This window comes from Patagioenas fasciata, chromosome 5 (assembly GCF_037038585.1).
Source record: "Patagioenas fasciata isolate bPatFas1 chromosome 5, bPatFas1.hap1, whole genome shotgun sequence".
In the NCBI taxonomy this organism is placed as follows: domain Eukaryota; kingdom Metazoa; phylum Chordata; class Aves; order Columbiformes; family Columbidae; genus Patagioenas; species Patagioenas fasciata.
In genome coordinates, this window is record NC_092524.1 from 39268348 (window position 1) to 39291814 (window position 23467).

The following is a 23467-nucleotide window of genomic DNA, read 5'->3' on the forward strand; positions in this document are numbered from 1 at the left end:
CCACATAGGTGATGAGTCTGGTTAGATTTGGGGTCCTCTATGCTAGAAGAAACAGATAAAATACTTTTTGTAGTGACAAGAGGAGATAAAGCTATATCTGTAAATGTTCTTGCTCAAAACAACAGTGAAAGAAAATCAGGGCTTGCATATAAGGGATCTTCTACTTTGCACTTCTCAGAGCCATTCCTCAAGGACACAACTTCACCCTCGATAACCACACTATTGCTTTAAAAATGAAGGCACACTAAAGGCCATAATCTCCATCTCATTGGTAATTATAAGCTTTTAGATTATGTGGAAAAGTTCATCATTCTCCACTGCAGAAGCGAAACTAGTGTTGCAAATACTGACACAAGTGACTTCCTTTTCCATAGTATAGTGATGTATTCTTTTCAGCTTTCCAAAACTCTTTTTGCAAACAAGCTGTTTATTAATATATGCCACTAATGGCACAATGGCTTCATGCATTTACTCCTAGGATCTACATTTATTAATAATCAGAAAGTTCTTTACTAGATCTACTTTGGAAAATACATCAGTGTCCTAGGATATCAAGTCCTGTAGAAGTTTACAGACTTACTTGAAAGATTAGGCATATCTAAACATTGTATACAGTTCATTGCTTACCAGAAACACTTCTGAGTTGCTGACTTGCTATCTTGGATTGTTATTTTTATTTAAAAAACCTGAGATTGTCAGTACTGTTTAAAAACATACGATCTTACAAACAGGCTAAAGGCCATGGAGTAATGGAGGCTCTTCCCACAACTATTGAACAACTGTGTGTGAAAAGCACCTAACTGCTATTATGCCTTTCACCTAGGTGGTAGACATTTCCTAGTCTAGTTCTGTAGGTCAAGCGGGAGTGTCCTACTGCATGATCCTGTTCCTGAATCCATTCCTAGTTCTTTAATACATCAACTTTTCTTTTCTGAAATTAAATTTTCTTCTGTGGTTTGAAAGTGTGGCCTCTGTGTGAAACAGCTGGTGCCTTTCCTACAAGTTTTTTCTTCCCTAGTTGGCATACTGAATTTACACAGAAAATATTGCAAAAAGCACTTTTCCTGTATACTGAACATCTGAATTATAATGTTTAGGAGTACACATAGCTTTTTTTTTTTTTCATATTACATGGAAGGGCCATTTGGCATGTGTTGTCTGTTAGACTGGTTTGGAAGAAATGAGTGACAAGCCATTCATGTTTGCTTGCACTGAAGTTGCTGCATTTTCAAAAATACTCTGTGCAAATATTCTATTGAATGCATAGCACAATGCAACACTGTGCCTGAAAAAATTGTTCAGATTTCCACAGAATCACAGAAAACTCGATTTTTCAGTTTTTATTAGAGCAGAAATCAGATACACAGTTATGATTGAGCAGTCCTGAGATTACATTTTCTTTACTTCAACTGTTCAGTAATTTCCTACAGTATCATATTGACACAGAGGAATGGAAATACATTTTCAAAACTCTTCACTCAAAATAAGTGAAGGAATCATACTTCTTTCCACAAACGGAATTCATACATCTGGCTATATGAAGCCTTTTTTCAAGATATGAAACCTCACAATGCATTTTCAAATGATTTTATGGTACAAGAAGAGTAACATCTGACCAGAGAAACTGGCAAACACTCCTCACAGGATACGTTCTGTAGAGTAAAGACAACACTCACCTGGTCTATCATTGCCTAATAGCTCTTTTTCTAAATAGTAAGCTAAGCCTTTCCAAAGATCTTAAGTTGCTACTTCAGACACATTTAGATGTTGATTTTTAAGATATGCTTCTACCCACTGTCTGACCCATGAAATTTCATTTTGGCAACAGAATCATTAGTCACTTCTGCAAATCCTGGCCCTCTGTGTGATTAGACAGCTGCACAAGATGTCAGGATGCCACTTCCAGTAAAGCCAGTTGGCATCTTCTGATACTGCAACAAGAAGCTTTATCTGGGACTCTAAGGTATCAGGAATGAACCCAAATCTAAGTTTGACATCATGTAGGATATTGCAAGAAACAAAACGGGAGAAAATAAGCATGTATGTTTACTATGTTTCCCATTTCTAAAAAAAAAAGTATACAAAGCCGTTTGGATTTTTATTTTTTTTTTTCCCCCAAAGAATTTCATCATTGCGAATTTCTGGAATGTGGAGTCTTTTACTTCCCTCTCTTATGGAGAGTTGAATGCTATAAAATTGCATACAGGGAAAATTCTGAACATTAAGTGAAGTCGTTAGTTATTAAAAAATACCTAATAAGCATTTAGAACAGTTTTTTGAAGATTTTTGAATGAATAAATAACAGATTTTTTAATAAATATCACTTCTCTCAGCTTGTCTCTTTCTTATTATTTTGTTACTGCTTCTACTATTACTCCTGAAGTTTTCTGGTGTTGAGAGGACCTCAATTTGCAACATAAATTTCTGTAGCACCAAAATATGCATTATTTTCAAATTTGAAAACACAAGATTTTGTGACAATTTTCTCTCCTTATAATAAATAATATTAAAATCATTTTTAGACCCATTATTCTATACGAGAAAGTTTGGATAATACTAGATATAGGAAATAATAAGAAATTTCAGTGCAGCAAGAGGAACTCAAACATATTTTTCTTTTATCGAAATAGCATGTAACATCTTTGCAAATGTGGTAATCCAAAACCTAGACAGATTAATCTTTGCTAGGAAACAGTTGAATGTATTTTCTGGTAGATTGTATCTAATTCTGATTTCATGCTGCAAACCAACTCTTTAATTTGTCTGATTACCTTCTAATTTAATTTTCAGCATCCATCAGTTTATGTTATAAAAGCCACTCATTACAGACCTGAGCATTTAAATTAATTCATACTATTAAACTGACAGCTGAAACTTTAACAGGGTTTTTACATTATTTTTTGCCATAGCTAATACTACATCCTTTTAAACAATAGAGTCTGAAATTTCACCAAAGAAAAAAATATCTGCCAGGTAATATTGGAATCCTTTTCTTTGTATTGATTTCCTAGTTAGTATCAAGCTTCTTTAAGCCCTTCTCTAAGTCTGTGCTGTTTGAGCTATCCTGTGCAGGGATTGCTCTTCAGTCACTTATCTGAACCTGGGTGATGGCCCTACAAGGTGCTAAGGAGATCACGTTCAGAAAGGAGGTCTCTTGCCATGCTCTTATGAAGTTTGCTAAACCACTGGAAAAGTCTATTGTAATTTAGTGGTATCTTATACACTGTTAATGTCACTGAAGGTTCAGGGCAATGGTGACTCTGGCTGATAGTGTTTTCATCCAAAGCACCTAGAGGAATTCGAATTCTTGGAAATATTTCAGATGCTCATAGAACACATTCTTGGTCTGTTTAGCAAGAATATCTCAATACAAATTAGATTTTAAATGAAAATCAGACATTTTTTTTCCTGTGTTTGTTCATTAGAAAAAAAAAATGAAAGGAAAATGAAGTCATATTCTTCAGGTTATTTCCCAAAGTATCTGATAATACTTAGTGAACAACAATTTTTTTTTCCAAACCCCCCTGTAGCAAGCACCAGCTATCAATGATCAAGCAGAAGTCTGTTTCTCTTACTGCTTTGTAAGCTCTTTTCTTTTAACTGAATCTATATTATTACAATTCTATTTTAGATATACCATATAAAATGTAGAGACAGTTTGAAGACTATTACAGTTATACACAGGAATAATTTGATGGATGACCATAAAAAATATCTTTGTTTATATAAAAAAATTCCCAGCTCTTTGAAAATATCATTCCTTTAATATCTCCTCAAGAGATCTACATGTTGTCTGCAATCGAATTTTTAATAAGTTTTTATGTAAGGAAATGTGATTTTTTTTTCCCAAGAATATTGTTTTGTTTTCCCCTCTTCTTTCCCTAACATTAAATGAATCAGTGGTAAATATCAGACATATTTAGGTTAGAGGAACATGAACAGCAGAACTGACAGTGGAAGAAGATGGTATTTATGCTTTATCTGTAATGCTGCCAAATCATCTGCTAGTTGCCCTTTTAATAACCTCTTTTTATTTCACTTCTGCTAAAAATATCTCAAAAGCCCTTGGTGAAGACATAATTTAGCAAAATCCAATATCCTGTAAGAAACAACAGGTTTAGGAGTCCTCAAACATGCCCTAGAAAAGCTAAAAGAACATGAACAATCTACAGTATTTCTGGGAAAAGACTGTGTCGTAATCCTTTGCCGGCCAGAATCAGCGGAGATTTTAAATCTTCTCTTCTAAATGTTAACCCCACAACAGACAAATCTCAGGGAAGAATCTTTGATGCTTCTCACTGATTTTAAGAATAGCTCAAACATTATTTTTCTCTGCAAGGAAACGGTACATTAAAAATAAAGGGGCACACTGGAGATTAATTTTATTTGAACTTGCACAGTTTTATGTGTAATGTTCAGATATCTGAAAGCTGATGGAAGAATCCTTTAACAACAGATTGAAACAGAATAATGAGTAAAATGTGGTAAGGTAGAGGGCAAAGGGTCAAGTCAGGATTCTGTCTTCATTCAAACCTCTTAGCCTCACAGCCGAGCTGGAAAACAATTCAGAATACAGACCTGGAATTTCAATTACTGCTGCTATGTCAGGGCAGCAAAAGAATGCACTTATACTTATTTGGGATTTAGATCAAAATAATGTAATTCAGCCCTTTATGCATTTGATGGAATTTCTGTTTAATCAACTTCAGCATTTTCCCACAAGTATCTACAGAGGGATTTTTGCAGTACAATGAAAAAGTGAAAGCATTTTAAAAATTTGCTATGGACTCCAATAGCCGATTTTTTTTTTTGACAAATTGTAACTCAAGATTACAGTGTTTCTATATGCAATTATCCTTTCCCATAAAGCAAAGACACCATTCATCACATGAGATGTGAAATTTACTATAACCTTGGGTTTTGACAGCAATGTCTGAATGATCTTCTACATAGCTTTGCCTGGAAAAATACCAAAATATTAGAATAATCAGAAGTAATTATCTGTTTCATACGTTTAATCTCAGAACAAATGTTCAAAACCCAAATATTTAATCTGTAGCTTGATGTATGTCTTGAAATTCTGACACCACAGTCAACTCTTCAAAATCACAGAATCACAGAATTTTAGGGATTGGAAGGGACCTCAAAACGTCATCTAGTCCAATCCCACTGTCAGAGCAGCAACACCTAGATGAGGTTACACAGGAACACGTGCAGGTGGGTTTTCAATGTCTTCAGAGAAGGACACTCCACAACCCCCCTGGGCGCCTGTCCCAATGTTCTGTCACTGTCACCATGAAGAAGTTTCTTCTCGTATTTAAGTGGAACCTCCTTTGTTCCAGTTTGCACCCATTGCTCCTTGTCTTATTATTGGTTGTCACTGAGAAGAGCCTGGCTCCATCCTCATGACACTCACCTTTTACATATTTATAAACATTAATGAAGTCATCCCTCAGTTTCCTCTTCTCCAAGTTAAAGAGACCCAGCTCCCTCAGCCTTTCCTCATAAGGAAGATGCCCCACTCCCTTAATCATCTTAGTGGCTCTGCACTGGACTCTCTCCAGCAGTTCACTGTCCTTCTGGAACTGAGGGGCCCAGAACTGGACGCCATATTCCAGGTGTGGTCTCACCAGGGCAGAGTAGAGGGGAAGGAGAACCTCTTTCGACCTACTAATCACCCCCCTTCTAATACACCCTAGAATGTCATCGGCCTTCCTGACCACAAGGGCACAGTGCTGGCTCATGGTCATCCTGCTGTCCACCAGGACCCCCAGGTCTCTTTCCCCTACACTGCTCTCCAACAGGTCACTCCCCAACTTATACTGGAACCTGAGGCTGTTCCTGCCCAGATGCAAATTACTTCAAGGTGCTTAATCAAATATTGACAACAATGCCATTTTCAAGAATTATAAAAATATATTTTTGCATTATTCTTTGTGAGTTCAATTTGAAATGGTTTCTCTGTCACTTCATCAATGTTTCAGAAGCCCAGATGAGACAAGGAGGTGAAACATCTAGTTTCCACCCTCTGGCATGGCTTCTCAAACGCAGGTGCAGAAATCTGTACAGACAAAAATGAGAATTCCCCTTCCGCCACATTTTAACAACTGTGATACACCTGTCTTCAGCATCATTGTCAGTATATGGCTGGATGGCTGGATAGTGGTGCATAAAGGTAAGTAACCATGAGCCAGTCCCTCATAGCCTGGCAGATCTGGGCTCAGTGCTGTGTGATAAAATGGCATAACTTTGAAAAGCAGTACAGTTTCATGTATGACCCTACATTTGAAACAGGGCTAATCAGCTCATCAGTACTGTGCTGATGTGGCTGATTGCTTCTGTTTGGATGGCTAGTTGTAGCTTTGTAGTAGACACTCACACATATATGCACGTAAGATAATATTCATGCCTATTGTTAACATCTATTTTTAAAAGTTGAAAGCCCTACTTACCTCCAGCAAATGCTGCAAACAATTGACTCACAAGTGAACTATAAATAATGTTCGCAGCACATAGCCCATGCAACATACTGTTCTAACGTTACTGAGTATTCAGAACCTGCTGCCTCTGGTAGCTATATACGTCATGTTCATGACAGGTTTAGGCTTCAGTAGCCTGGAGCCGAAGATCTGGCATGTGTTTTGGAACTAGAGCACTTGCAGATTAGTGAATACCAGCCACAGGGCCAGGTATGATGTGGAAACTTGAAAATACAATGTGTCTGTACTGACATTATGAATATTACCCCAGAATAATAAAAAAATATAAAGACTGGGAGGAGGTGAGGGGAATGACTGACAAATTCTGCCAAGCATAATGCAATTTAGGCAGCTACAGACCCAGCTTCCAACATTTGAAAGCTTCTGTCTTAGCTTTTTGAAGGAAAGACTGCAGGCATGGAAAATGGGATGAAACAGGGTTTAGCAAGGATAGAACTTAGCAGCCTAAGCTCATAAGCGGTTGGCCAACATCAAAGAAAATGTGATAGAAGATGGAAACAGCTCTGGAAGGGCAGCTGCATGTTTCTACCATGCAGTTTTGGCTCCCTTTCAGTGAACAAACCAGCCCCTGTGCTGTTCATCCGTACCCCAGGAAAGGGAAGAACACTTGGTTTGCTGGTGGCACCAAGGGAGAAGGAATGGATCTTCCATATATTGTCAGCTAAACTGATGTAGTAAGTCTCCGGTATCATCATCACAACAGGGTAGCCCTGCAGTCAGTTCCTTATTTGGCAGGAATAGAATAAGAGGAAAATGAAACACATGGGTTAAGAAAGGATCCCAAATGCTGCAGCCTGGTGCACACAACATCAACTCAGTGTCTATGTTCAATGCTGCATCATACCCTATTCCAAGTAGGTTTATTGCCTTGGAGGCAGGAGGACAGAAGATCACAGAGGCAGGAATCTAGTAGTGAAATGGCTCACATATCGCATAGTACTTGTATAGTATATTCACAACCAGAAACTGAAGTGTTGTGATAAACACACATCTCAGATTTTTCTGCATAAAGTCAGCTGGTGTTCATCACACCTAGTAGCTCAAGATCTGTATGGTGAGAATGTAGATACTTCTACAGATATTGAAAAAAACACCACTGCATTTGTCCTGTGTTACTTGTCAGTAAGCTTGTCATTAGGCGCAGTCAACACGGCTTCACCAAGGGGAAGGCATGCTTAACCAATCTCATAGCCTTTTATGAGGACATAACCAGATGGATAGATGATGGCAAAGCAGTGGATGTGGTCTATCTTGATTTCAGTAAAGCATTTGACACAGTCTCCTACAGCATCCTCGCAGTTAAACTGAGGAAGTGTGGTCTTGATGACCAGGTAGTGAGGTGGACTGCGAACTGGCTGAAGGAAAGAAGTCAGAGAGTCGTGGTCAATGAAACGGAGTCTAGTGAGAGGCCTGTATCTAGTGGAGTCCCTCAAGGAACCAGTACTGGGACCAGTACTATTCAGTATATTCATCAATTACTTGGATGAGGGAATAGAGTGCACTGTCAGCAAGTTGGTTGACGACACCAAACTGGGAGGAGTGGCTGACATGCCAGAAGGCTGTGCTGCCATCCAGCAAGACCTGGACAGGCTGGAGAGTTGGCCAGGGAGAAATTTAATGAAATATAACAAGGGCAAGTGTAGAGCCTTGCATCTGGGCAAGAAAAACTCCAGGTACCAATATGAGTTGGGGAATGACCTGTTGGAGAGCAGTGTAGGGGAAAGAGACCTGGGGGTTCTGGTGGACAGCAGGATGATCATGAGCCAGCACTGTGCCCTTGTGGTCAGGAAGGCCAATGGCATTCTAGGGTGTATTAGAAGGGGGGTGGTTAGTAGGTCGAGAGAGGTTCTCCTTCCCCTCTACTCTGCCCTGGTGAGACCACACCTGGAATATGGTGACCAGTTCTGGGCCCCTCAGTTCAAGAAAGACAGGGAACTGCTGGAGAGAGTCCAGTGCAGAGCCACAAAGATGATTAAGGGAGTGGGGCATCTTCCTTATGAGGAAATGCTAAGGGAGCTGGGTCTCTTTAGTTTGGAGAAGGGGAAACTGAGGGATGACTTCATTAATGTTTATAAATATGTAAAAGGTGAGTGTCACGAGGATGGAGCCAGGTTCTTCTCAGTGACAACCAATGATAAGACAAGGGGCAATGGGTGCAAACTGGAACAAAGGAGGTTCCACTTAAATACGAGAAGAAACTTCTTCATGGTGACAGTGACAGAACATTGGGACAGGCTGTCCAGGGGGGATGTGGAGTGTCCTTCTCTGAAGACATTGAAAACCCACCTGAGCGTGTTCCTGTGTAACCCCATCTAGGTGTTGCTGCTCTGACAGTGGGATTGGACTAGATGACGTTTTGAGGTCCCTTCCAATCCCTAAAATTCTGTGATGCTATGATTCTCTGATTCTAAGATTTTCTTGAAATACTTCTACGCTTGGTAGAGATACGTAACTTCAAGGCCTCTGACTAGTTACCAGGACGTCATTCACCTACCAACCCTGAAACAAGTGGGGCAGGCTGACACTTTGTTGTTTTTCAGCTCTGGCTGTGTAATGATCAAATCTCCATTCATAGTTTGATTTTAAAGTTATATATCAGTAATGTAAAAGGCTTGCATTACAAAAAAGCTATCATAAAGGAATCCTAAGGAGGTCTAAATTAGGCCTGACCTCTAGCAATACTTGCTAGCCACCTAAGCATGTTCCAACATGCTTATCTGTTTCTGTGGGACATTTCATGCTAGTAAGGTATTTTTAAGTCTTATTTCTACATGAGGACACATTTTTGGATAAAGATAGAAATGTCTAAACTGGTTCTTTTTGTCACACTAAGTTATCATCACAAAAGCACTTTAGGGAGAATAGATTCTAAATAACACAGTCTAGGTTCAGGCTAAAATCAGCATGCTCCTAATCAAAATCTCCAAACTGAGACTAATTAGACATGAATGGAATCATCCTTGCTTTTTGCAGAACCAGAATCTGACCCAGATTATGAAAAACAATACCAATTGTATTTTTACCCAATTGGATATTAGAAGGATTCAATGGCTGAAAATATTCCCAGAAGATTTCTGGGTGGGTGTGCCTGTGGGTTTAGAAGGTATCGTAATTTTTGCCTTCCAATTGTGACAACAGAAACAGAAATTATTTGTTTCAGCAGTCATTCTCTCCTCTTACTTCAGGAGAACACTGGAATGCTGTAGTTGTCAGTACAGATAACACCTTCACATGTATGCTGCTCGCTGACCTCAAACTACACGAATAAAAGGCCAAGAGAAACCATGGCAGAATAAGATGCAGTGTTTTAGTAAGGAATACATGTTTTATATTTTTTGGCACTGTGCCACTCTGTTCAGAATTAAGGGATGGATTATTGTGGATTTGTTTTCTTTCAGGAATTAGGGCTGGCCTTAGCTTAACTTCAGTACTGCAGAGGTATTAACTGCAATGCATTTCTGTCTTACAGCTTCATCCCATTTAGCCATTGTGACTTTGGAGTGACTTCCAAAGCAATCCAATCAGAATGAGTTGGCAGATTAATGTTAACTTTCATGTCAGGACTGAAGGCAATGCAAAATGAAAATGCTAAAAGTAGAGGCATTGCACCAGCCATACAGTAGATAAAAATAAAATGAAACTGTCTCATGTGAGCTAATGAGCCTTTGTTTAATCTACAAATGAGTGAAACATTGGTAAACTGCCTTTCTGCATATTAATCACTCTCAACATTTAAAGAAAATTGATGCTGTAGCCTCTGACCAGCATACTGGATCATATCCACAAGCTGCCCTTTCTTAATCTAAAATTTTGGATTACCACAGAATTTTCCACCTTCCTTAGCCTTAGAAGCCACTGCATTTGTGATAAATTTTATACTGCAGTTCCTCAGGAAGAGTACTGGCAAGATTAGAAGAAAATTCACTGTTTCACCTTGTGTTTGGGCAATGATTCAAATTGTGCTTTCCTCCTTGCCACAAATCAGTGTGGAGTAGTCTGATACATTTTAGGGCTCAGAGGCCAAGGAGAGAGTTTGGAACAGTATAAATTAATTCCTCCATACAAGCTGAATATTTATTCTAATCCTTCAAAGATCAATGATCAGTTCAGCTCTTTGGCAGGACTGTATTACAACTAAGTAGAGTCTGTATTGTTTTGTGTTACCCTAGCCTCTAGTCTAACACTTTCCTCTCAATCTGATGGCTTAATTTCCATGTCAGTCTAAAAATAATTGTTTCTTCTCACCTGCATGTTGCTAGCTATGGAGATGGATACTTTTTGGTGTCACAACATTTGAACCCTATATACGGAATGCAAATGATTCAACAATGTGTGGTACTCTTGGATTTCTGGTTGAACACCTTCTATTGACTATCATTTATCACTGGCTTAAATGATATATGGCAAACATCAGTCCTGAAACATGTTTTTCAGTCATAGTCCGTGGCTTTGGAGAGTCATTTTTTCAGTAGAAATTGTAAATTTTAGACAAGAATAAATAGTTATATCTCAGTGATATAGCTGTACCCATAAAATACTTTCTGTCTACATTAGGTCAGTCAGGATGTTCTTAACAGCAACACAATACACTAATATTACAGCACCAATCAAGGTCATCCCAGTTTTAACTTCTCAGATCTGTAAGCAAAACTGGTGAATTCCTTGGTCATAATCAAATAAAACTAACTTTGCTGTTCTTCTTTCAACACTAAAGATATTTTCTTTTTACCAGGGCATTTTTTTCTGTTTACTGTTACCCATTTTCCTGTATGTTAGAAGACAATTAAAAAAATTAAAAATCAGTCTTCATGATAATAATAATAATAATAATAACTCCTTGCTTTAATATGCAAATATTTTTCTCAGTACTGTATTTGTTCCAAGATGCAAATATCTTCTGTTATTCACAATAGAATGCAAGTCTGGATATATAATTTTGTATGCCCACACATTTTGCTTCGTATAAGTTAAGTGCATGGCAGAAAAAAAACACTAACAGTGAAAAATAGCAGGCAATGGGTCTTTGAACAAATTATTGCTTTGATAATTTCTTATATTCACACAAGATGACACAGATGTCTTCTTAAAATATATTGAAACATTAAACAGTAAAAACAAACAAACAAAAAACCCCCCAACATTTCTGACCTATAATAACATCAACCCTATAATAGAACCACTAGAAAACAGAAAGATACCTCCCCATACTTACCATATGTAATTATTCTAATGAAAACATTCTAGGCTAATAATATTGTCAACAAAATATCATCTGCAAAGTTTCTGACATTTTCTAGAAGGTCAAAACCTGAGAAAAATTAAATACAGAACTGATGAAACTAATACGAGCTAAGTTTGTTAAATATAAGTTATCAAATGCATTTGCACAGCTTTTACTCTTGACAGTTTTGATCCTTTGTTTTATGCAGAGTGGACCTATTCACTCTGGAGGTGGTTGTTGGTAGCTATGGATTCACATGGGATGTCGAGGTGGAGGACAGCTCCTCCTGCAGCCTTTCGCTTGATGCCAGCAGAACTCCTGGCACAGTGATGCAGTTCTTACATAACACCCCAGGGTTAAAAGCTGGGTTTCCTTCCATTTACAGCACTGTGCAGCTTGCATTTCTTGTTTTGCAGTATCACAGATATCAAACTTGACACTGTTGAAGGACTGAATAATCACTACTTACTACTGAGGAACCTCAAGCCTACTTAGTCTTTAGGTACTATAAACTGGACAAAGCATTTCCATCTTTTGAACATTTCTCTTGCATTGTTTTAATTGCTTTTTCTTTTTCTCTAAATTTCACAAGCTATGTACAATGGTGATATCTATGGGGGAAGTTATCATCTTCTTCAAATGCTATTCATTACAACTCAGATGTCAGGATTTTTGCCAGCACATGCCACTGAAGTTTTACTTGTATAATGGAAACCACTTGTTGGAAGACTTTTCTTTCCTCAACATAAAATAATGTATAGGACATTCCCCACAAGCCTAATATAATTTTGTAATGAGGAGTAGCAAATTCCCTACAAAAATAATTTACTGCCTTCAATATTTTTAATAAAGCATCATTGCTTACACTAGTCTCTTTCTCATCCTTTTTGAATTTAATAACATTTTCTTATTAAATAGAATAAGAACGAACCCTGGATGAAATAGTAAACACAGTCATAACTCACGATATATTATTTCTGTGAGCATTATGTTTTGTCAGGTCTGTTTAAGTACCTAAGGGTGGCCTATAAGAAAGTTGGAGAGTGACAGTAATAGGACAAGGGGTAATGGCTTTAAACTGAAAGAGGGCAGATTTAGATTTCATATTAGAATTTCTTCACCATGAGGGTGGTGAGACACTGGAATGGGCCTCCCAGAGAAGCTGTGGATGCCTCATCCATTTAAGTGTTCAAGACCAGGTTAGATGGAGCTTTGAGCAACCTGCTATAGTGGAAGGGGTTGTAACTAGATAATCTTTAAGGCCCCTTCCAACCCAAAGCATTCAAAGTTTCTAGGATCAAATAAAATACCTTCTGCTTAAAATGATCCAGCTGTTTTGAACATCAGTTTACCCTGGAAACAAAGGGCTTGTAATATGTTGCTGAAATTATATAAGGAAAATAAAGGAAATAAAAACATCAATTTACCTAGTGATAACAACATATGTTATAGATTATTCCTATAGCTATAGTTTCTCCAAAAAAATTAAAAAGCTTGGCAAGATTAACTCCCACATATTCATAAAGTCTGTTGTGTTCTGACTAGGACAAAACAGAGTACCACATGGTTTCATTCTGAAGATCTCTGAGCTAGCTCCAGGCTTGCTGATATGATACTTTAGCACAATCCAAGGCTACAGTTAACACAGAGTTATCAGATAATATTTGAAAAAAATACAGCTGTGGTACTTCAGTTCTTCATCCAGGTTAACAGATCAGACCTGTAGTCAGACACATTACTTTTCAATCTGGAGTCGAGTTGCAAATGTCATGCATCACACAATGTGGAAACAATTAAGTAATTTTATAATCTTCAGGAAGAAATAAATGAGAAAATGATCTGTCAAACCTAGATGAAAACAAAACTGACAAATTCTGCAGGAAGAGCATTAAAACATGTCTCATTACATCTTTCTGTTCATTATTTCACCTCAAAATATGTTTTGTCCATTCTATCTCACTGGGAACTGCAAAGCAATATGATAACACTAGTTCAGTTTAAGTATAGCAAAACAGTGGTAGATCTAACCAACAAACAAAAGCCCAAACAAACCTCCACCCTCAACTAATTTCTGGTCTGAAACTAGGTATACAAATTCTGAAAAATAATATATTTAAAAATGATAGTGATTAAAACATTACAGGTATAATGAAACAAGCTTAGTTATTCTCTTTATTATGAGGACATGCTAGAGTTTAAATAAAATAAGTTTCCAACATGCTTTAAATATTGCAAACCACTAAATCTGAAAGTTATTCTAAAATAATATTTTTTTCTTATTTTTCTTTTTCTCCCAAATATTGTTCAACCAAATTGTCTTGCAATAATTACACTTGAAAATACATTTATCATTTGCTGTTGTGGGACAATGTTATGCAAATACCTTATTTGGTTTTCAGTTGTCCATACGCCACTTCATGTTCACCTACTTCAACTACACAGCTGGAGAATCTGCAACAGGAATTATTATTTTTCTTAACTGTGGATTTGCCCTTGCAGCTACAGAAATAAAATGTGTACATTTTTCTCTGAAATACAATTTAAAAATAGAAAACTGCAGATTACCATAACACCCCTAAGGTTAAAAAAATAACATTTCTTAATTTTTCTTTCTTTATATTTTTATAAGTTATTGAGTATAAAATTCTTCTGTAAAGTAACTTTTTATGTCATCAGCAAGTTGAAATCTCAGATAAGGCTAATCCTTGATTTGATTTTTTTGCAGAGGCTATGTAGTGGACTCCACTTTAACTGGATGCCAATTGTCCAGACAATCCTGACAAAAGCTGATTTTTGAGGCTAAATCCGTTTTGTATTTGGCATATTGAACCCAGTGGAATATTTTTTAATTCACTGTTTATGGTCACTCTTAACAAATTCCTTTCATCCACTAATTGTTTTCTCCATCCTCTTATGACTGTATTTTTTAAGTGCTCCATGTGTGCATTAGATGTTGAAAGCAATTGAAAGACATTACTTGTCTGAAGTAGCTTATAGCTGGGCTATGGGCTTGCAAACAGTTCTGCACCTGCCCTGTTTCTCTTTGTGAAAAGTCCCAAAGAACTGTGATCCTGAGCAACATCCAGTTCTATATCATTTAAAGAAGGAAGAATTCAAATTGGAGAGGAACAAACTTCATATCTGTTGCAGGGATGTGATTTATTGCAGTGAGACAGTACATAAAATAGGGAGTAGACAGTGCTGAACTGAGAGATCAGACAGAGGGGCCATGAAGCAGTCAGAACTTAAATTTCCAAGTGGGATTAGCTTTAGTAATGCTGATTGGTAGGTACTTGTTCTCTAGTGAACTTGTCAGTCCAGATTTAGGAATATCTTGGACATGGAAAGAACCATGGTTCTAAGAATAGAACCCATAGCAGACAGAGAGTAAAAAGTCACTCAGGCCAGTCTATAAAAAAGACCAATAAAGAAAAAGAAGAGACTGTTGAACAGCAATGTTGCTGAGGCAGTCAGGAGGAAATGTCTTTCTGCAATATGGGGGAATTTGGATCTAGGTTATTAATCCTAGCTTCTAGTGGCCTTTCTCTGGGGAAAACAGGCAGAAATGATTGTTTCTCTTTTTATACCACATCCCAGTGAAAAGATTCAGATTCTTACCTACCTTGCATGCCTGATTTGGAAGAAGAGTTTGAAAGTGTATCTTCCACCTCTGCAAAAAATGAACTAGAAGTGAATTATTCAGAGATAACGTAACATCCATTCCTCTGGCAACAGGACATTTGAAATCCGATTTGATAGCTGACAAATAAGGATGTCTATAAGATTAGTCCCAACAGAGAAGCCAAGTAGCAAAATGCTTAATTTGAGAATCTGCCACGTTCGCATTCACAGCTGCTCAGCATCTTCAGGATGCGCATAGGATATCACTATCCAGCATCAGAAATTTAGGCACCTAGAAGAATTTATTGCTTGAGTATTTTGGTGCTGAGATATTTTCAGTGCCTTTCAGGTTAAGTAGCAGCTAAGCAGGGCTTTCTGAGGGTCTCACAGCTGGATTTAGAGCAATGAAGTGGCAGACTAAATTTAGAGAGCTGAAGTGCTATCTAAATTCCTTTGTGAAGCTATGTGGGAGAGGTAGGGAACTAATCTTCTGTTGGGGGAGGATAGCTATTGCCAAAGGCTTGGACCTAAGGTAAGCATGTGCCAACACAACTACCGAGACACTGAGATTTCAGTACTTGCTGGTTTGTGACTATGCTGAGCTAACAATTATGTTTCTTGCACAGAAATATAGGGAATTGCCTGTACAGAAATACAGGAAAGTATTCACCACCAGTCCAAGGTCCCTGCTTAGCTCTGAATCTCCTCCATCCTTAATAGAGTACTTGGAACTAAAATATTTGAACTTAGATACCTTAAGTAGGTGTTGTCTATGTAGCCTGAAATAGATCACAAATGGGAGATCTGGTTACAGTCAGTTTAGTTTCTGAGTTTCTATACATTAATTTCTGCTTCCCAGTGTCTCCTTCCTGTCCTTCAAATGCCGGTAGTAAACTAGTATGTAATCTGCTACCTATATATAGTAGCTTCCTTTTTGTGCGTTCTCTTATGTACTGCCTGCACACAAGATCACACTTAAACTCCATACTTACTTGCTAAAATCTGCTTCATAACTATTCTGCAAAGAAAATGATTATGACAAATAATATTATCCAAAAGTATCCCATTTTTCTTATGTGACTAAAATGCTTTCCTTTTGAGAAGCTGTGTATTAAATTTTAATCCTGAGAGAACATTTGCCAATAAATTACAGTTAGCTAGTAATAATATAAATTAATTTTAATGGAAATATTTCCAGAAGTTAAGCCACAATATAATCTATATAATAATCTAATATTAGTAGATAGTAATATATTACTAATAAATACTAATATATTTGTGATGAGATAAATGGCATACAATAGCTAATATTTTTGGCAGTATAGACTGATTTGTAGAAACTCATACCACTTACATTGTTGCAGCTTGCTAGAATCTTCATAATTAATGGTATTTTTTCACTGAATTTTCTACTAAACTTTCTTCTGATGTGGTAGTGCAGTTTTTGCCAACTTTGAGTACGTCGTTTTGCCAGAGGAGGGGCTTTTCTTCTTGTAAAAGGAAATTATAATCCTTTACACAGCAGACATGGATATCTAGTAGATGACTGCATTGGTATATGTATGGCATGTAAAACTCACCTCAAAGGCCTGTTCAGACAAGCAATCACATCTGTGGAGTGTTTGCATACGGACAGAATTGCTCAGATGAGGTGGAGATTTCCATACAGCTTGGTGGTTTCTAGATTTTGTTCCCACATATACTATCAATGTGATTGCCTTTAACAACTTCTCATACGTGCATATCCTTATGATATGTAATTGAAAAGCTGATGGACACCGAGTCAAACACAAGCCAGCAGCGTGCCCTTGCAGCAAAGAAGGCCAGTGGTGTCCTGGGCTGCATTAGGAGGGGTGCTGCCAGTAGGTCAAGGGAAGTGATCCTTCCCCTCTACTCAGCATTGGTGAGGCCACCTCTGCAGTACTGTGTCCAGTGCTGGGCTCCCCGATAAAATAGAGTTGCTGGAACGAGTCCAATGAAAAGCCAGGAAGATGACTAAGGGACTGGAGCATCTCTCCTATGAGGAGAGGCTGAGAGAGCTGGGACTACTAGGTCTGGAGAAGAGAAGGCAGAGGGAGATCCTATTAATGTATCTCAATACCTAAAAGAAGGGTGTAATGAAGAGGGAGCCAGATCTTTTCAGTGCAAAATGAAACACAGGAGGGTCCATCTGAACATCAGGAAACACAAAGCATTGGCACAGGTTGCCCAGAGAAGCTGTGGAGTCTCCAACCTTGGAGACATTCAGAATTCATCTGGACATGATCCTGGAAAACAGTTCTAGGTGGCCCTACTTGAGCCTTTCTGTAATTTTGTGATGCTGTGATTTTGTGAACTCACAGTACACATGGAAACTAAATCTTCATGAAGTATAATGTATGTTGCACTGGGCTTATCCTGTACAGATGGTTCTTATATATACTCGGGTTTAAATTACTGAATTTATTTATTATAGGATTCTGTATGAACATCTGAAATACAGCTCACAGAGACATTTTTTGAGACTAAAAAGCAATCTGGTTTTCATGCTTTATGAAGAATTCAGATAATTATTGAAAAAATTATTGAACTTTTAATTCCTATTTTTGTTGGAAATACACTATAATTTAGCCTTCTTAAAACTTCTTCATATACTTGATATAAGCATAACCTAACCCTTTTTCTTTTGAGATACCAGATGTATTGCTAAACAAATAACAGTTATTAGTGAGAATCGTGATAATCTTTATGATATCAAATGTCTGTTCCAAATCTATTTACAAAATCACATATAGATTAGTATGAGGCTTTTTTAAAAGGTATTTTGTGTAAATAGCATAAAAATACATTGCACTGTGCTTCACCATGTAAATATTAACAAAGTATTGTTATCCTATATACTGCTGGATCAAATGATCAGTATTTCAAGATGAAAGGTTAAGAATGGGTTTTGACTGTTGTCTTGAAAATTCATGTCACTACTAGCCACATGAAGAATAATTCATAACAGCGTGATAATTGTATTGGTCTAAATGCGGGTTTGGTTTTGTTTTTCCTATCTGTGTCTCTCAACAATGTATGTGCTAAAACACCCTTGAAGGATAAAGTATAGAAATAACAGAAATGGTATTTCTCCCCTTCATGCATGCTTGCTGTATCTAACAGTACTGTAGTAGTAATTTCCTCAATAGTGGTTCATTACCAGCAGTTAAGAACGCCTTCTGGCAATTAACTAATTACCTTGCCTTTGACTATGGTGAAAAGAAATGGCTATCAAGGGCATTGTTTGCTCAATTAACCAAAAGCAATAGACACATGCTTAGTAATAACTGTAGAAAGAAATTCCTCCAAAATGCACCCATCTTACTCAATTTTTCACAGGAGCTGTGCAGTCTGAAATGGCAAATTAAAAAATGGCAAATTAAAGAAATTCAGAAGAACTAACATGCTTTCCCCCCCACCCCCCTTCAAACAATTATCAGGACAAGAACATTCTCCTGTGAAATGTAAGTTCCTGGGTTCAGCTGAGGTCCACGGTATTCTCAGAGCTCATACTAGTGCAACCACGAGCAGCTCTGGCCCAGGATGGTCTCTGGTATCCCGTGAGCTGGATGTAGCCCAGGGGATGATTCTGCTTGGCCAGCTGCCTTCTCCTCAGATGAGCTGTCACTGCTTCCTCCATGTGGGTGGAGAGATGGATGGATGGGGATGTCTGCCTCCTACAGAGGCCCCAGCAACACCTCCATATGGCCCATGCAGAAAAGACAAGACAAAGCTGGTATCTCTCCTCAGTAAAAAGATTGGGCTGTATCTCCCAGTCATAATCCCATTAGGCTTTATCTAGTCTGTGTAATATTTGTAACAAAAAAGTCTCAACCCACCAATTTATAAACAGTTACGTGGCATATTATGAACTAATTATTTAAATAAAAGAGATGACTTTTGTTAAAAAAGTTGCTGATGTCATTTATCCTTTTTCATTTTTTTTCAGAGGAAAAAAATACACTTCTTACATCTCATAACACTAAATCAGTTATCTAACAGGAACCATGAGTGACACAAATTTAATGGCAGTTCTTATCTTTTTCCTCATGTTCTTAATGTTTCTCGGTTCTTTCTGTTGTAACACCAGGACCCAAGCTGACTCCACATTTTGTCGTACGATCAAAATGCCACTGCAAGGTGGGGTGCTTTTTTTTCCCCATATCCCTAGAGATAACAATAATTGATTTGCTTACAACTGACTGATAACTTTGCAAAAACATCTGAACATTATCAGTGACTTCTCTTTCCTCCCTGTTAGTGTGATACTAAACTTAAGGAACCAAAAAAAGCAAAAGCTCCCTCTTCCCTGACCCCTCCCACACCCGGCCACAAACTACCACTATTTTCTGGCTAGGAACAAAAGCAAATTTCAGAAACCTGGACAGATGGTAACTGCCAATATTTCTCTCCACTTTAGAAATTATAAAAACATCAATATGTTCAAAATCTGAAATTATGGGACCTTGTATTTTAATAACAATTACAAAGCATCTGAGAAAAAAGCCAGATTTATTTTCCTCTTCGGAAAGTAACATTCGTGGCCTTTCCATGTAAAACACTTTCTCATCAGTGATGTCTCTCTAAACTCAGTTACACCACTTACCTTCCTTAACATTAATGTAAACAAACCAACCCAACAGTCCCCTGCATGCAGTTTCCAAATTCTTCATGTTTGCCATTGTTTTGCCTGTTCTCAGCAGGAACAGGATTTACTTTACCTTTTGCAGTGGGTAAGGCTCTTTGGAAATCTCCTTGTTGAAGGAAAAGCAAGGCATAAAATACATAAAGATGGAGATATCTTACATCTAACTCATTTTATTAAAGCCTTTTGACTAAATAATAAGATCCTTGTCCATGTCTAATGATCCAATGTCACTTTAATTTCATAGAAAGTCTTCAATTAATTTTAATGAGTGATCAAGGCTTGGAGAAGGTTTGTAGAAAAATTGTCTCACACACAGAACTGCATATGCTAATGTGCTTAAACCTGTAGTTAATGCTTATGCTGTTGAGTGACTTGATCTTCTTAAATAGATTTCATATTTATCAAGATGAAATATTTGCAACTGAGATTAATTTGTAAAAACCTGAATAACATTTCTACTACCTACATCAGGTCAGACAAACGCTGCACACTACTAAGTTGACTATAAAGACTGTTCAATATCCCTGTTGTCTCGTTGCTTTGGATGTTCTCATTTAACACGGAACTACAGGCAATACCCCTAGCATATCAATTGATATATTAGAGCCTATTCATCTACTAGCAGCAAAATTATAAACCTGCCTTTGTAATAATTGATATTATGTTGCTTCCAACCTAACAGGAAGTTTAACATTTTTTTATAATCTTCATGAATCACTGACCTATTAAACAGGTTAATGTTGACCCAAAAAGCTACTATAAATAATACAGTAAAGAATCAACTGACAATAAAAATTAATGTGTACAATATTTCAGAAGCAACAAATCTCATGCCTGAAAGACAACTCCTGCTCTTTAGTTTAACTCTAGATGATTAAAAGCAGATGGAACTGAATGTCCATATGTTTTAACATCCTGTGGGCTCAGCATCCTGTGGCTTGCTTTTTCTTTATTCTTTGACAACCTCTATCAGTTCTTGAAATCTTGGAGAATTAAAGCAAGCTTAGGTGACCAAAAATGTCTAGATTCCCTGTGTTTGTTTCTCAGATACCGTGACTAATAAATGACTATTTGGAAAATATAGTCTTCTATTTTATTGCTAGAGTGCTAAAGACTTCTGCAGGCGAAGTAAAATGTTAATGTGTTATCCAAAGGAGGGGACAATTGCCCAGATGATTATAAATGACAATAATGAAAATCTGCTTTTAAGAATTAGATTACATTTGTGGATAAAACAGAAAACTTTTGTTTACAGTAAAATTTACCATCTAGATGCTGCTGCCCTGTGCTGTCTTAAAGCCCTTTTTACAAATTCCTTTCAAATGAATGGATGATGAAATCACAATAAAATAAAGAAGTGTGCAGTGCTGTACAGTGTCTACAGTATAATAAGAATGAAGTCTTCACAGGACAAATACATATATTCTCTTGAAAAACTCTCGAACTTTGTATCCAGTCATTAAACTTAGAAATTTCTACCAAAATTGTACATATGTGAATACCAAAGTTCAAAATAATGAAATAACTGTCACATGACAGTGAAAAAAAATGAGATAAATTATTTAGCTAAATGTATATAGTTATAAACTTAGCTGAGAGCAAAGATGTATATAATTTGTGTAAAATAAGCCCTACTTGGAGAATGTAAACAGCTGCTTATTGACTGAATCGAAGGGTTGTATAATCAGCAGCAACAAAGAAAAAAATTCTCTGTCTGTATCCTCCTCTGTAATACTGTGTTGTCAGAAAAGACATTTTATCTGTGCTCTCCCTGTACTCTGAATGGAGGATCATGTTCCAGCTTAGCATAAAGACAGATGCAGTAACACATCATGCCTAAAGTAATATGCCACTTACACAGCAGATGGAGCCCAGTAACTCAGACTAGTTTGGGAAAATGACCACAAAAGAAGTATTTTAGCATGAAAGGAGAACAACACAGCACAACAGCAGTCATTTTTATTCTTCCCAGTATATTCTCAGTAAGCTTACCCCTTACTGAAGAAAAATGCCCATCGTGATAATTGTCTCTCCCTGGTCCACTGCAGCAGAGCAGACACATGCCACTTAAAGATGTTCAGTGATATCACTGCAACAACCCTTAGAAAGGCAACATTGGTCATTAATATTTTAGGAATAGCTTTTTCCCTTCTGAGGCAAATATTTCACCTGTTCATTCATCTGCAGAGTGCTGTTCCTTTTACCTTCCTTGCAGGTTTTCCTGAAACGTGTGATGGAGATTTTCAAAAACATTTTGTTGGTGCAGCCATGGGTAAAAGTCCCCTTGATTTTCAGTAGGAGCAAAGATCTATAAGTTCTAGTTATAGTTTCTTCTTACAATAGGCTTCTGTCTTTCTGGCACTCTCATAATTTTTTAATGCTTCTAAGCTATTTTTTATCAGTCATTCAACAAATACTCAAAAAATAGTCTGCATACGATTAGTTTTGCTGTTTTTGAAGTACAGAAACTATAACCTCAGACATAAAAAAATAAATTTTAAAATATAATTATTTTCAATAGTTCAGCAGCAATAACTAGGATAACTCCTTTTTGAGTTTCTATGAAACTGGATTTGTAAGGCTCTTAGAACAAACAGAGAAAATGTCTATGCCATTTTATAGGACACTTCAGAATGGTAACATTCAGGCTGCACAGAAAATGGCTGATTTCCACTATAAACAAAAAAGGCATTAGCATTGCATAATAGCTTCAGGGCAGGTTTCAGCTGCATTATGTCACATAGGGATGAATGTGAGAATTGCAAGGTGATCTGGGGTGAAAAGCACAGTATGTTTCCTAAACTAGAAACAGACAAAACCTAGTGATGCATCCTGATAAAACTTCCAAAACCTTCAGAAAATCAACATATCTCCTTAAAAGTCTTCCTAAATATCTAACACCTTGGCACAAGAATACCTATGTCCTTACTATGGAAGATTTTGTCTGGATTACAGATTACAGTTCAAGATAAATATATTTTAGTCTAAATCTGCGGCATCCTTGATGCTCCCCTCTGTGTGTATATAAAAGGCGTCCTTTGACACTCAGCGCTCCCAATGTTTGTCAGTTCTGTGACTCTGGCTCCAGGCTCTCAGATAGTCATGAGACAATCTGAGGGAGTAGCCAGAGGTTTGAAGTTAACAAAAAGTGACTGAGTTTATATGTAGGACTATGTTAAATAAGGTTAGGTCAGCTGGTTTAAATAAGCATACTATTTATAGTGTGTGCTGTTTTTAAGTAAGTGTTTTTCAAATAAAAACTTAGGTTAATGCCTCATTGTGCCCCTCAATTTGTCCCTTAGCTCAAAGAGACATGTGAGATGTCATTCATAGATATCATATAATATATTTTTTTTACCTATTTATCTTGTCCTAGATGAGTTATTTTATGGATGGAGGAGGAAACTAAATGTGTACACTCACATTAGAAGCTACACAATATTATTTAACCACCAA

The 23467-nt window shown here is 37.2% G+C and overlaps 1 long non-coding RNA gene across 3 annotated transcripts in view; it reads right to left on the reverse strand.

The window, feature by feature from the left end:
* Positions 1-15790, reverse strand: part of LOC136102468 (uncharacterized) — a 45463-nt gene extending 29673 nt beyond the window's left edge. Inside the window, exons 1-2 of one of the 3 annotated variants that reach the window (XR_011739371.1) lie at positions 15344-15783; positions 14105-14172 (exon numbers count right to left, since the gene is read on the reverse strand). This is a non-coding gene — a long non-coding RNA (uncharacterized lncRNA). Of the gene's footprint in view, positions 1-13865; positions 14173-15343 lie in introns of those variants that run through there. The other 2 variants (XR_010651440.2, XR_010651439.2) reach the window with 2 other exon arrangements.
* Between the last annotated feature and the right edge of the window lie 7677 nt (positions 15791-23467).